This window comes from Myxocyprinus asiaticus, chromosome 25 (assembly GCF_019703515.2).
Source record: "Myxocyprinus asiaticus isolate MX2 ecotype Aquarium Trade chromosome 25, UBuf_Myxa_2, whole genome shotgun sequence".
Taxonomy (NCBI): domain Eukaryota; kingdom Metazoa; phylum Chordata; class Actinopteri; order Cypriniformes; family Catostomidae; genus Myxocyprinus; species Myxocyprinus asiaticus.
In genome coordinates, this window is record NC_059368.1 from 3399851 (window position 1) to 3413013 (window position 13163).

At 38.3% G+C, this 13163-nt stretch overlaps 1 protein-coding gene across 3 annotated transcripts in view; it reads left to right on the forward strand.

Annotated features, from left to right (window-relative positions):
• The window catches only part of LOC127415553 (NADH dehydrogenase [ubiquinone] 1 beta subcomplex subunit 1-like), a 226033-nt gene that overhangs the window by 69053 nt on the left and 143817 nt on the right, over positions 1–13163 (forward strand). Inside the window, exon 1 of one of the 3 annotated variants that reach the window (XM_051654340.1) lies at positions 1575–1579. The exons of the other annotated variants lie outside the window; for them this stretch is intronic. The gene's annotated coding sequence lies outside the window, so the exon portion shown is untranslated. Of the gene's footprint in view, positions 1–1574; positions 1580–13163 lie in introns of those variants that run through there. 3 annotated transcript variants of the gene reach the window in all.

Genomic DNA, 13163 nt, shown 5'->3' on the forward strand with positions numbered 1-13163 from the left:
TGAAAAACACATTCACAAGCTCAAGCTCATGAATCAGCTTGAAATCTTGACTTGTTCACAGAAAAAAAATACAATCATTTATTATAAGAAAAAAAATGTAACTTCCAAAGTTGAAGCGCCTGTAATTCCAGAAGTATTAAAGATATCTTAATTTCCCTTTAGATTCTGGTTCAGGACAAACTTACCTTTTGCATCTTCGTTTAAGGCCCTATATGGCTAAATCCCAGATGTGTGGTGCTCTCAATGTGGCTCCATGCATAAAATCTTACATTTGACCCATTTTCAATGGTCGAAAACCAAATATGGGTCACATGGTATGCAGCTAGTTTTGGTCTGACGGATACCTTTAATCATTCACATAAAAACAATAATGTCAATTTTTATTTTTGAGAGTCCACTATTTTTAAGAATAAGCGACACATGTCAGTGCAATACCAACACTACCGGTCAAAAGTTTTGAAACACTTACTCATTCTTTATTATAATTTTTTTTCACATTTTAGAATACTAGTAAAGTCATCAAAACTATGGAATAACATAAATGGAATTATGGGAATTATGTTGTGACTAAACAAAATCCAAAATAAATCAAAACTGTGTCATCTTCAAAGTAGTCACCCTTTGGCTAGAATTTGCAGATATGTACTCTTGACATTTTCTCAACCAACTTCTTGAGGTATCACCCTGGGATGATTTTTAAACAGTATTGAAGGAGTTCACATCTACAGTATGTTGGGCACTTGTTGGCTGCGTATAGTGTATATCTAGGGTCTTTTGGATTTCAGAAATGTATCTGCAGAGATCTGGAAAGCATCATTAGGTGTCCTGACACCAAAGCTCTAATGTATTTGTAATGACTGCCTTATTCTTTCTGCCTTAAAAGCGTGTAAGTGTGTTGAGATCCCAAACTTGGTGGGATGTTCCCAAATCTATGTCGATGAGATGTTCTAGAGATAGTCCTGACAAAAAAATATCAGATCTACAGTCAGTAACACCAGCATAAAGCAAAACTATTTGGAGATATTTGGTGCAAAACTAAATGCAGTTATGCATTATGCATTTAATTATACACAAACTCAATTATGCATTTACTGCCAAATATCATCTTCTATATAATTTGTTTCATTATATACATGAGGAGGATAATAAAAAATCTGTTGTTTGTTGTCCTAATATGCAATCTTGAAATTGCCCAGCCTAAACATAATCTAATATAATACAGAAATAAAATAATAATAATAGATTAAAACAATTCTAATATATAGTCATCACAACGACAAAGCAGTAGAACCAGTAGTATTTTAATTTAATTTATTATTATGATTATTATTATGAAGATTATTATTATTATGATCATATTTTTTGGTACTGTAAAGCACATGTATTTACCTCAGGAAATGCAAATAGTTTTTTATTTTATAATAGGCTTATATTTGTTTATTCCATTTGCACTAATGTTTTTTTTTTTTTTTTTTTTACTTTTTTGCACTTTCAGTTCACTTAAATTGTCTGTTTTTAAATAATCAATTAAAAAAAATATTTAAAAAAATGTAAGTCAGGACAATGGCAAAGCAGCAGAACAAATAATATTTTTATTTACTGTTGTTGTTGTTATTATTTATATTTACTGTAAATAATTTGTATTTTATTTTATAATAGGCTATAATACTATATTGCCTTATAATATTGCACTGTTATTTTTATTTTACTTTTTGCACAGCTTTGGCAATACAAATGTACAGTTTTGGTCATGCAATAAAGCATACACTGAATTAAAGTAGAGAGAGAGAGACCTGCGCGTGTTTGTGTGTGTTTGTGTGTGTGTGAGAGAGAAGAGAGAGAGAGAGAGAGAGAGAGAGAGAGAGAGAGAGAGAGAGAGCGGCGGGTTGCATTGGGATTTCATTCGAGTGCAGCTGTAAGCTCGTGCGGTTAGTCGCGCTGGAAACCAAAGGGGCTTTTTCTATTCATGAACGTTTGTTTCTAAGTCTTTTATTCTCGACATTATGCTTATCCAGAGCTACAGTGCATGATGTTTCACTACACGAGTTGGATATTAATACTGTGAAGCCTCATGGAATCAGAATTTGAACAGGTTTCCGACTTCTGCTGGATTAAAAGCGACATTCCGTCAATTCAGCACCGCGGACAGCGACTGAGCACTTAGGTGAGACGACCAATGAAATCTGTTGCTTTCGGAACATACAGTGGGTCTAAGACCCCTAGTGAAAATAATTCTGTTTAGTATTCTTTTGTAATTTAATGGGAAACAGTTTGTATTTCAAATGATATTATCAACAAAACAATTTGAGTGAAAAGTTGACTTGAAAATGGTCCACCTTTTGCATGCACTTGAGCTGGAATGGACTCCACAAGTCTTGTGTGCTTCAGCAGAAGCAAAGAAATCTGAGTTAACATGGTCAATGGCACATATTTTCTTATTTAGTGACCAAGAAATAGTGCTGATTTGAAAACATTTCTTCTTAATTTTACAGGATAATGTTTCTTTCTTTTCAATTTTTCAAAATCTTAACACTTCATTTATTTCCAGGTTTAAATTTTAATTGAATCCCAGATTTTCAACATGGTCTCAGATTTTTGGACTCCACTGTTTGTCAGCCTTAAATAATCTTAAATAATTTAAAATGACAAACACTAACTAGTTTGTGGCATGTCTTTGAACTACACTGTACAAAGTAGTAACACACAGTTCTTCCCTTAATGAGCTTTTTCTACCTGCCATAACCAAAAGGTGTAGCCTATGTTTGATTAAGACGTAAATATATATGTTACTTAAATAAAGTTAATTTAGATGTAAACATATGAAGCAAATTTTGGTTACTTTTTTTTTCTTCAGTGTAATAATAGTAAAAGACAGTGATTGTCAACTGGTTTTGTAACTGACAAAAGGAAATGTCCTTAAAATCAAACATTAAATTAATACTACAATGAATGAAAAATGATTAACATGATATACGCAGTAAAAATGTCAGGTAACCCAAAGAATGAGCTTCATGTGGTAACATCTAAATTAACTGGTTTTATTCAAGAAAATTTTTACTTAATATTGCTAAATCAACCTGAATACATATTTAAGTATTTTTAAGGGTTAAATCAAGCAGAAAAAGCACCTAACAACTGCAGGTAACCACTTTTTACAGTGTAGGTTAAATAGGAAAATGTACCATTTTGCGTGATGGAAAAAACACTGGCGAAAAAAATGGTATTTGCTTTAGCCATATTACCAAATGACAGAGGAATTTGCACCAAAATATACTCCTGTATGGTATACCATAGAGTTTGATTGGACACACAGTCTTTGACATCAACAACAAAAGATATGGGAAGCAATTTCTCCTTCCTTTTAAATAGCCTAACTATGCACAATTGATGAGCTGCATTTGATTATTTGCATTAAGCATTGTTTTTCCCCCTGTCACGAGGGATTTCCCACCTGTAGAGATCCAATGGTTTGAGAGATTGTCTGCTTTTTGTGTTGTGTGGTAAAGACACTGCAGTAGTTTGATGCTGCTGGGTTTTACGTTTATTACACATACAGTGTTGGCCCTGGAAGCCTCTCCTGGTACTAAATGATATTAGGCAACTCAAAATATTTGATTTATGAATCCTTGGTGCCGTGAAAACCACTGAGCCTGGTTCTCTTGAGAACGACCATGTTTTCCAACCCTCTACCCTGTCGCGTTTGGATTTGAATAAGCAGATACTTAGAGCCTATGATTGGATCATTACTGCAGTGATTAATAGGTTTCAGCTGGCAACAATTCTTTAATCCCTAACTGATGCAGTGTGTAGCTTCTAATTTCTGTCCAATGCAGTATTAAAACCTGGATGGATAGTGGTGAACCATCAGCTCTTCAATGAAAATCTTCAATGAACGTGATTGGAGATCACTAAAACTCGTGGTAAAGTCACATTTTAAAACATCGACAGTAGAGCTCACGGCTACGTTTAATAGTGAAAGTAAGAACATTTCCACATGCACAATGCGACAAGAACAGGATTGTGACTAAACAGCTGTGTGGCCACAAGAAAACCACTTGTTAGTGAGGCTAATCAGAAAAAAATTACTTCAACTTGCTAAGGAGCATAAAGATTGGACTGTAGAGCAATGGGAAAAAGGTCATGTGGTCTGATGAGTCCAGATTTACCCTATTCCAAAGCGATGGGTGTGTCAGGGTAAGAAGGGAAGTGCATGAAGCGATGCACCCATCATGCATAGTGTCTCTGGAGGCAGTGTTATGATCTGGGGTTGCTTGAATTGGTCAGGTCTAGGCTCAGCAACGTTATGCGGTAATAAAATGAAGTCGGCTGACTACCTGAATGTACTGAACGACCAGGCTATCCCATCAATGGATTTTTCTTCCCTGACAGCAAGGGTATATTCCAGGACGACAATGCCAAGATTCATCGTTGTGATCAAATTGTGAAAGAGTGGTTCAGGGAGCATGTGGAATCATATTCACACATGAATTGGCCATTTTAATGCAGAAAAAATTAATGCAACTCTGGATGGAATTAAATGTTGTGATGTTGCATAAGGTTGTTGAAACAATGGCGTGACGAATGCGTGCCATAATCAAAGCTAAAGGCGGTCCAATGAAATATTAGAGTATGCAACTTTTTTTTTCAGGTGGCAACCTAGGTGACCGCCTAGTTCGCCTATGCCTAGAAACGGCCCTGCCTGGCAGTGTATATTAATGCAGCTTCTATTTTGTTTTTTACTTCCTGAAACTTCATGCAATAGGAGAAATGTGTCCCTCCCGAGCAGTTCCTGGCAGGCTACTCAGCCTTACAGGCTCCGATTAGGGTGGGGCCGGGGTTAGGGCATCTACTGCCTGCCAGAAACAAACCCAGGCACCTTTGTACAATGGGTGAAACTTCACGTATGTTTTTCGCCACTTTCTGTGGCTAACATTGGCATAATACATTTTCAGAAGGTACTCGCTTAACTGAACTGCACATCCTAACACAGAAATTTATGGCGTGAATCAGTGAATGCTTATTCATTACGCAGGAGTGGATTTACCGTACGGATAATGAAGATTTCACCCGCAAGCATAACCAGGCGTGCGAGAGATATGGAATGCTGCTGTATCTCTTCGCATCACCCAAAAACGTTCACTCGCTTATTAGTTAGCGGGGGGTTAGCAGGTGGTGTGGTTTTGTGGTTGGTGATCTGGGATGGCAACTAGAAGGTTGTGGGTTCAAATCCCACAAGGAGTGATCAATGGACTGCTAATATTGTGCCAATGAGTAACACCCTGTCTACAACAGATGCGAACAATGTCACGTCACGCCGCAATGGCTTGAGGCTGTCTACAATGGACATGTCGAAACGAACGTTCTAAACTGTTTATTTGTCTTGTTGGCAGGAGTAGCGTCAGCATGTGCAGCTGTAGTGAATTTGGTAGTATAAAGGTACATGGGATTGGTTAAAGTGCCTGCGTACCTCCACCATTATATGTAGGGAAACAGTACAGTGGCATGCAAAAAGTTTGGGCACCCCTGGTCAAAATTTCTGTTGCTGTGAATAGCTTAGTGAGTAAAATATGACCGGATTTCCAAAAGGCATAAAGTTAAAGATGACACATTTCTTTAATATTTTAAACAATATTACTTTTTTTATTTCCATTTTGAACTTTTACAGTTTCAAAATAACAAAAAAGGAAAAGGGGCCCAAAGCAAAAGTTTGGACACTCTGCATGGTAATGACTTAGTAACACCCCCTTTGGCAAGTATCACAGCTTGTAAACGCTTTTTGTATCCAGCTTTCAGTTCTTGTTTTGGGGATTTTCACCCATTCTTCCTTACAAAAGGCTTCTAGTTCTGTGAGATTCTTGGGCTATCTTGCATGCACTGCTCTTTTGAGGTCTATCCACAGATTTTTGATGACGTTTAGGTCGGGGGACTGTGAAGGCCATGACAAAACCTTCAGCTTGCGCCTCTTGAGGTAGTCCATTGTGGATATTGAGGTGTGTTTAGGATCATTATCCTGTTGTAGAAGCAATCCTCTTTTCATCTTCAGCGTTTTTACAGATGGTGTGATGTTTGCTTCCAAAATCTGCTGGTATTTAATTAAATTAATTCTTACCTCTAACAGTGAAATGTTCCCCATGGCACTGGCTGCAACACAAGCCCAAAGCATGATCAATCCACCTCCATGCTTAACAGTTGGAGAGGTGTTCTTTTCATGAAATTCTGCACCCTTTTTTCTCCAAACATAAGTTTGCTCATTGTGGCCAAAAAGTTATATTTGAACTTCCTCAGTCCACAGGACTTTTTTCCAAAATGCATCAGGCTTGTTTAGACGTTAATTTGCAAACTTCTGACACTGAATTTTGTAGTGAGGATGCAGGAAAGGTATTCTTCTCATGACTCTTCCATGAAGTTCATATTTGTGTAGGTGTTGCTGCACAGTAGAACAGTGCACAACTAATCCAGAGTCTGCTAAATCTTCTTGAAGGTCTTTTGCTGTCAAACGGGGTTTAGATTTGCTTTTCTAGCAATCCTAAGAGCAGTTCACTCTGAAAGTTTTCTTGTTCTTTCATACCTCAACTTTCCCTCCAACGTTCCTGTTAACTGCCATTTCTTAATTACATTATGAACCGAGGAAAGGGCTACCTGAAAACATTTACATTTACATTTATCATTCTCATGAAAACACTTTGCTATCTTCTTATAGCCTTCTCCTGCTTTGTGGGCATCAATTATTTTAATTTTCAGAGTGCTAGGCAGCAGCTTAGAGGAGTCCATGGCTGCTGATTGCTGGGACAAGGTTTGAGGAGTCAGGGTATTTATGAAGCTTTGAAATTTGGACCACGTAGCCTTTCTAAATGATGATTGTGAACAAGCTGTAGCCCTAACAAGCTAATTAAGATCTGAGACCTTGGTTAAAGTTATCTAAGAGCTCAAATCTCTTAGGGTGCCCAAACTTTTGCATGGTGCTCCTTTCCTTTTATTTCACTCTAAAATTTTACAAAACTATAATAATACACTAATCTTGCTTAAAATGTTGAAAAGAATGTTTCATCTTTATGCCTTTTGGAGATCAGTTCATCTTCTACTCACTTAACTATACACAGAAACAGAAATTTTGACCAGGGGTGCCCAAACTTTTGCATGCCACTGTATGTGTGAGCTAGGAATTAAATTAAACTGTTCTTATTCTACATTATTATGTAAGGAAATTTATAATGGAATTAGTCGCATTCGACAACCATTATAAATTAGACAAATGACAAATAACTAGATTATTTGTCTGAATAAAATTCTCCACCATTAAAATCGTAATAAAACGTCTCGTAGTATCTGTAACAATTTCTGTTGTAAGGAATTAGCTTTAATAAGGGAATTATGATTAATTCACTTATTGGAGTGATATTATTCTCATGGCTTATTGAAAATAATATCACACATATTTAGGTATAGCTTTGAAGCGAAATCTTTTAAAAACAGGGATGAGATTATTTATTAAAATATACCACAGTCAAATTATCTTTGAATACAGACAAACTTTATTGCTATTCTAAACATAAAACTAATCTAACACATACAACATGAAACAGGTTGGTGAGTAGTGACAGAATGTGAAGTAAATGATCAATACAGAGAAAATGAACCTTATGGAGTCTGTTGACAGTGCCTTAAGAACCATTTATCCTTCTTTGAGTCTACATCGATTTGCAATCGGATTACCCAAAGTATTTAAATAATACACCAGTACTTTGAGCAAAAGTCTGGAGATGTACTTGCGTGTCGTTGCATTTCCTTACGTTGCGTTCTTTGTGTTGCTTGGTTCTTTAGCTCTTTGTCGAAAGTACGTTCCGTCAATGTCTTGGACTCTGTAATGATCGCTGATAGTTATTGTCTGGATGGATGGTGAGGTAGTCTTTGAAGCGAGGCATTCCGCAAGGAGGACTCGCGACACGCGACTCCCGTTTGGTGTGTGAACCGTAGAGCGGAGAGTGAGAGGCTTCCTCGGAACTTAGAGTCCCAAGTTTTCCTTGGACTCTACATGGCACGGAGGCTGCGGAGCTGAAGAGCAAGAGAGACGAAGAGAGGAGACCAAGGGACAGGACCAAGAGAGTATTCCAAGAGAGCAGACGAGTTCTAAGAGGGAGTTTTTCCTGTTTTGGAAACATTTGAAATTGGCCACACCTCAAAGGTGTCCTGAGCCAATCAGAAGTGACTTTTCAGAGTCACATGGTCGACTGGTCTGTCCTTTTCAAAGTTGATTTACGATCCTTTGTGTGAAGGATCCTTTCAACTCCTGCTCAAAAATAGTGCATGTTTACTCATGAACTTTTATATCTTGAAAACAGTGCAAGAGACATGACATTCGTTGTCATCAACATTCTCTACGTCAACAAGCAAGCATTTACATACTAAATGTGACATGCTTTCATGAATATTACACATGCAAGTAACAACATGAAAATCCCTGATTACAAATCACAACACATATTTTAAAAGGTAAATCATGCTATAATCATTGATTTGTCAGTTATAAGTGATTACAAATCACTACACATTTTAAAAGGTACATCAGGCTATAATCATTAATTTGTCAGTTATAAAAGTGATCACAGGTCATAAAGTCATTTTCAGGATAATCTAGCAAGGCTAGGTTTTGTATACATTGTGGGTCCATGCAGTCTCTGCTGAGCTAAGAGAGAATGTGCAGATGGGGAGAGGAGGTGTCCAGGAGAGGAACAAATGTCACTGTGTTAGGTCTATGTTGATTTCGGGCCTTGGGACTGTCTTCACGAGTCTCCATTTCCTGATATGGCCGCAGATTTATGCATTAAGGTCACAAGGTGTTACTTGGCCATTTGGTCTTACAGAGGGTTTAAGTTTGTGGAACAAAGAAGTGTTTTCTTTATTGGTCAGCTCCGTCATTACAAACCCTAGTTTGAGATTAAGCAGGCATGGGAGAGACGGTCTCCTTCAGCAATTTAGGTGCCATGGATTCGTTTTTAGGACTCTCTAATGGCTCGGTGGGGGAGCTCTCTGATCTGTGGAATGTGGTGTTCATTTGATGGCTTCGTTCATGGATAATCCTACACAGCACAAAATGGGTGTTTACTGTAGGCGCAGCGTGATTTTCTTCAGAAAATACAAAAATCTTGTAATGTGTGTGCGTGACAGGTTCGCAAAGAGGTGAAAGGAGGAAGCGGGAGACGGCGAATCCAACTCAAAGTTATTTTTATTTTAACTCAAAAACCACGCTTTTCAGTGGGAACTCAATGTTCACAGGAACAGCACGTGTTGGGGTGTGTGCGCGTGGCTCTCTCTCACTGGCGTCTGGCTCGCCCTTAAATCCGTCTCCAACTCTCACTGCAATGACAAACAGCTGTTAGAGACAATAATTGACAGGTGATGATCCTTACCGTTCTCACCTCCTGATCTTCCTCTCCATTCACAAGCCGGCGCTCGACCACGCCCCCACCACCACAGTGTGCCATACTAAGAAATGTACCTGAAAAAAGTGGCAAAATAAACAAAACTCAGTAATCACCAAGCAAACAGCAAGACAGAATACAAGAATAAATAAACAGGTGACATTAATTCAACAAGTCAAACTAGCATAAATAATAGTACAGAATTAAATCACAGAACTCATACAGCTGGTATTGAAATAATGGCAGCAGTCAAACTGTGTTTTATAGAATAGACCTTAAAGGGGGATCCAAGCTAACTCCCTCCCATTATATTGACACTGTCCAAATGAAGAGTGTAAGGGGGTTCAGTGGAAAGGAGGAGGCGAGAACCGGCTTGACAACTTAAATAATAATTTATTAACCAAAAACACACAACTAAAAACACAGCACAGCTGTCTGTAATTCTCTCTCTCTCGAACTGTCGTCCCCGGCCGCCTTTATCCCTCGCGCGCCCCATCAGGCTGATTGGGGACCGGGTGTGTCTCATTCCAGCCCGGCCCCGCCCTCCTCGGCTCTACAAAGAGCAGTCCGGGAGATGGATGAGCGAGCCCGCCAGAGAGAAGATTCCACTGAAATTACCCCTTCCAAATAGACCATTTCTGTTTCTGTGTGTGTGTTGCATATGGAATGTGTTTAATTAGTCTGTGTTTGTGGTCTTAATATCACCCTGATGTGGCTGAAACACTGGTCTATATCTGTTAGTTACTCCTAGTTACAGACAGTGCTATACCCTCTTTCTCTCTCTCTCTCTCTCTCTCTTTAATGGTCTGATTCTAAGGCTCATAATGACTACCGACATAATCGCTTCCATTTCAATCAATATCAGACTGGCATGTGAGATCAATGGGAGGTGAAACATACAGCAATGAGTCTCTGATGATGAGGAAATGAAATCAATGCATGTGTTTTACATTACTATACCATTTTGATGAAGTAAAATCTCCTATAGAGGCACTTTATGCCATGCACTAATTGGGGAAAACATGTCCAGGTAAAAAAAAAAAAAAAATTACTGCCATTTGTTTACTTCCTGAAACTTCACGCAATAGAAGAAAGGTGTCCCTAGTTGTTAGGGCATCTGCTGCCTGCCATGAACAAAATCTGGCACATTTGTTAAATGGGTGAAACTTCATGAATGTTTTTACACACTTTCTGTGGCTAAAATTGGCATATGTAAATTTGCAGGAGGTGCACACTCGACTCGACTGCACATCCTAGCACAGAAACTGATTCTGTGAAACAGTGCATGTTTATTCATTATGGACGACTCGTGTCCTGGGCATAATAAACACAGGAGTGTATACTGTATGGAGAATGAAGACTTCACCTGCAAGCAGTGAACCAGACGTGCAGATACCAGATACGTATCTGTATCTCTGTAATGATGGCTCGGACGAACTGGGATTATTTAGATCCATGTGCGGTTTATTAAACAACAGTAGAATCAGAATACAAACAGGCGTGGGTCGAAATACAGAGAATAACAACAACAACATAGAAAGAGCAGTAATCGTGGTCATAACAGGCAGAAGGTCAGGGCAGGCAGCAGACAGACAACTACAATATCCAGATAAACAAGGCAGGGTCAGAAGGCAGGCAGTAATTGTGGGAGAAACGCTCAGAAATGTAGCCGTAGCAAAACAAGACTTCGCACGGACCTAGCTTGCTCAGTGCTTAAATAGTCCGTGAAATGGGGAACAGGTGTGTGTGCAATCAGTCCAATTGCTAAAACTCAGGCGAGAGAGGCCTCCGGTGGCAGACGAGAGGATTTTCAGAGGTGGCGTTCGTGACAATCTCGTTGCATCACGTAAAAACACATTTATTTAAATCTTACTTTAATCTGAACCCATTTCAAAAGTCAAACTGCCCGAGTGAGACCCATCATGTGCGCAATAGAGACCAGAAGAACTTGGACGTTCAGCAAGCTACAGCCAGGTGTACTTGTAGAGACTGAACGATAGCTAGAGAAAATAACAGTTTTGAGATTTTAAACTTCAAAAAATTTAACTTCAGCATTCAATGTTTTATATCTACTGTAATATCTACTGTAATAATGCATTGGCAATGTACACTTAAAGGAATGTTCCAGGTTCAGTGCAAGTTAAGCTCAATGGACAGCATTTGTGGCATAATGTTAATTACCACAAAAATTAATTTTGATTCATCCCTCCTTTTCTTTAAAAAAAAATAAAAAATCTGGGTTACAATGAGGCATTTACAATGGAAGTGAATGGAGGCCAATTTTTGAATGTTAAAATACTCACTGTTTCAAAAGTATAGCCATAAAGCATAAACAATATGCATGCAAACATGATTTTAGTGTGATAAAATCACTTGCTAACCTTTTCTGTGTAAAGTTATGGCCAATTTTACAACTTCGATACCATGACGATGTAATGTCAACAAATCCTAAAACCCAAAAATGACTGTAAAAAATTACGATTTTAAAAACCTTTCAGCTCAAATAATACATGAGTTTTAACAGAAGAATGAATGTAAGTGCTTTTATAAAATTATAAGATTCACATTTCTGCCTTTAAACCCTCCAAAAATTGGCCACATTCACTTCCATTGTGAGTGTCTCACTGTAACCTCGATTTTTGCTTTTTTCTTTTTTTTTTTTTTTTTAAAGAAAAGGAGGAATGAGTTGAAATGCATTTTTGTGGCAATTATACCACAAATGCTGTCGGTTTTAGCTTAATTTGTGTTGAACCTATAACATTTCTTTAAGTTGCTCTTGCCAATAAAGTTGGATATGAATTGAATCTGTCCATTTGATCCTATAATTAAAAAGAGTCCACTGGAAAACACCAGAAGATTTTGCCCAAATTGTGATTCCAAAACGTCCACTGATTTTATGGCATGTATAGATATACTGTATGTGACGCTCCTGTTCTACCCGCTCCGTATGGGACTTGAACTGGCATCTCCGGCATGGGAGGCGCGTGCGCTAACAAGGAGGCTAAAGGCTACAGCCTCTAATGTCAGTCGCTAGTGCACCTCTTGAGGTCAGGAGAGTGAGGTTTATACACATTGCACAGCTGTCTATCATCTGGCTCCCCTTACACTCACCCCTCTAAACCTCAGTCCCATCCGGGTCATGGCACCATTGCGATGCTCCTGTTCTGCCTGCTCCGTACCGGACTTGAACCCGTGTCTCCGGCATGGGAGGTGGGTGTGCTAACAAGGAGGCTAAAGCCCCTAGCGTCAGTCGCTAGTGCACCTCTTGAGGTCAGGAGAGTGAGGTTTATACACATTGCACAGCTATCTATCAGCTGGCTCCCATTACATGTATCAAATATTGTTCTTCTTCTTTCAGCTGCTCCCATTAGGAGCAAATTTCTTACATGTAAGAAATGTGTAAAAATCGACATGCAAACGTACATTTTCTGTTTACATGTAACACATTGCTACAAAAATACATTTATGTATACATACAAATGTGCATATACAGGGGCGCTGTATCATGGCTGACCCTGCACTCTGACCCCAGCTTAGCTGGGATATGTGGAAAAAAAAAAGAATTTCACTGTATATGTGCAAATGTATAACATGTGATAAATAAATATAAATTATAAATTAAATTATAATTATCATTTTTCTGTGTTCTACAGTATTGTATAGTATTGACTTTTCCCAGTAAACTTTTATCTACTGTTGAAATCGGTATCTAAAAAGCTCAGTGTGATACACAATAGCATTCAG